This window comes from Sinocyclocheilus grahami, unplaced genomic scaffold (genome assembly GCF_001515645.1).
Source record: "Sinocyclocheilus grahami isolate Dianchi unplaced genomic scaffold, SAMN03320097.WGS_v1.1 scaffold1339.1, whole genome shotgun sequence".
Classification (NCBI taxonomy): domain Eukaryota; kingdom Metazoa; phylum Chordata; class Actinopteri; order Cypriniformes; family Cyprinidae; genus Sinocyclocheilus; species Sinocyclocheilus grahami.
The window spans coordinates 78793-81604 of NW_015506518.1; the positions used below are offsets into that span (position 1 = coordinate 78793).

Consider the following 2812-nt stretch of genomic DNA (forward strand, 5'->3'; position numbering starts at 1 on the left):
TTTTTTTTATTTTTTTTAAAGCTTCAAAGTGTTTGTAGGGCTGCACAATTTGCCAAAAAATTTTACATTTATGTCAATATGATAAATGAGTAATTATTAGGGATGCACCGTGTTACGACACAAAACTTCTTTGATTTGTCTAGAAACATTAAGGGAATGTAACATTCACAAAACTCTATAACCAAGTTTCAAAATCAAAACGGTGGGTTAGTTGTGAAGAGGAGAACGCCACGAGTTCAAACAGAGAAAAAGAACCAGTAAACTAAGAAATAGGCTATAAATGCATCCAAATATATATATATATATATATATATATATATATATATTATACAATTAACAAAAAAAAAAAAGTTGTCTAGAAACATTAAGGGAATGTAACATTCACAAAACTCTATAACCAAGTTTCAAAATCAAAACGGTGGGTTAGTTGTGAAGATGTGAAGAGGACGAGTTCAAACAGAGAAAAAGAACCAGTAAACTAAGAAATAGGCTATAAATGCATCCAAATATATATATATATATATATATATATATTATACAATTAACAAAAAACAAAAAGATAAAGTCTTGGATATTTACAAACTCACCAATGAAATGATGATGAGAGCGCAAGTGTTGCCAAATCAAAAAACTAAATAAAACCAATTTCTTCTAACTAAAGGGACACAATCCTCGCTCAAATCAAGAAACAACAACTAAAGGCAAGGGGTAAAACAAAGGATAAGGCAAATAAACAGCACAGAGGGTAACTTTGGGGCTGCAACCATTAAAAAAAATATATATTTATTTATTTATTTATCGAACGAACTAACTAATTAACTAATTAATTAATTCTGGGCCGAAACCTGAAAATACTGGATGCACTTGGCCGAAAACCGAAAATGCTTTTTAATAATTATTTATTATTTTATTAAATAATAGGAAATAATTTTGTAAGAATTTGATTTAACTCGATAATTATAATGATACTAAACCACACTTTTATTGAAAGTAAAGCAATAAAATTGGACAGAAAATATATTGTTAAATATCAGTGTTATTTTTATTAAGTTCGATGTAACCGAATCAGATTTAAGATTTTTTTATTATTATTATCCAAATAATGCTACTAAGCTATTATTATCGGAGCATGTGAGCGGAGCGTAGCGTCGTTTTACCAGCGTTGCCCAGTACAGCTAAATATTTTCAGCCGTTTTTCTCTTTCGGCCAAAAACTAAAGCCAAAAGCCATTTACTGCGGCCAAAATTTCAATGCATCCCTACTAATTATATATCAATATACCTAATATTTATAAATAAAATTATTTTTTCTGAAAGTCATTTTTTTATCATTATATAAAAAATTAAACAAAATAAGAAATATTACTATTGTAAGTATTGTAATATTTAACTGTAAAGTAAAACAATGAGTATTTAAGAAAAACATTATATAAATTAATATTGTAAAGTTGCAATATTAATATTGCACGGAGCCCTTAAAGTTTCTCTCGTGTTGTCAACAGACAATTTAACTGTGGAAAAATCTTTTTTTGAAATGAGGATAAATATTTGATGAAACCCAAAATTCAAAAACTTAAATATAAATTAGAAATGTTGTCATGGCAACTCGTTTTAAATAATTTCAGGTGAAGTACTAAAATTACTAAAACTGAAAGAAAAATAAAGCTAAATAGAAATATTTAAAAGAAATGACGAGCATTTACTATTTTAGTTGGTTTATTAACAATTCTTTATTACATTTGAAGAAATTTTAACCATAACTGCTTTTTTGGTAAATTATTTTAATTAGGGATGCACCGATATATCGGCCGATTTTTCCTCAATTTACAACCATCGGCATATCGGCTAAATAAGGAAAAAGGCCGATATGACAAACCGATGGTTTATTAATTAACTGCGTGAAGGCACTGAGCTGTATAATGTCTGTTGCATAATCCTAGCGCTGCTGTCTGCACTTTAATGCTAATCAAATAACAAAAGATTGCACACCTTTTCTTGACTAAATCACTTTTGTAAGTGTAGCGGACCTCATCTGAATGATGACCAAAACTTTACTGATGTTTTAAGTTTGTGTCCTTTTTCACTCCAAACAAATCGCAGTAAGAGCTAAACAAAACAGCAGGAGAAGTGCACATTAAACTCTCTCTCTCAGTTGCATTATCATCAACATACAGTGACTTACACACAACACTTATTACACTAAAGGCAAGGGGTAAAACAAAGGATAAGGCAAATAAACAGCACAGAGGGTAACTTTGGGGCTGCAACCATTAAAAAAAATATATATTTATTTATTTATTTATCGAACGAACTAACTAATTAACTAATTAATTAATTCTGGGCCGAAACCTGAAAATACTGGATGCACTTGGCCGAAAACCGAAAATGCTTTTTAATAATTATTTATTATTTTATTAAATAATAGGAAATAATTTTGTAAGAATTTGATTTAACTCGATAATTATAATGATACTAAACCACACTTTTATTGAAAGTAAAGCAATAAAATTGGACAGAAAATATATTGTTAAATATCAGTGTTATTTTTATTAAGTTCGATGTAACCGAATCAGATTTAAGATTTTTTTATTATTATTATCCAAATAATGCTACTAAGCTATTATTATCGGAGCATGTGAGCGGAGCGTAGCGTCGTTTTACCAGCGTTGCCCAGTACAGCTAAATATTTTCAGCCGTTTTTCTCTTTCGGCCAAAAACTAAAGCCAAAAGCCATTTACTGCGGCCAAAATTTCAATGCATCCCTACTAATTATATATCAATATACCTAATATTTATAAATAAAATTATTTTTT

At 28.9% G+C, this 2812-nt stretch overlaps 1 protein-coding gene across 1 annotated transcript in view; it reads left to right on the plus strand.

Moving 5' to 3' along the window:
• Positions 1-2812, plus strand: part of LOC107569366 (nuclear pore complex protein Nup155-like) — a 54006-nt gene that overhangs the window by 40055 nt on the left and 11139 nt on the right. The gene's annotated exons all lie outside the window — the stretch shown is intronic.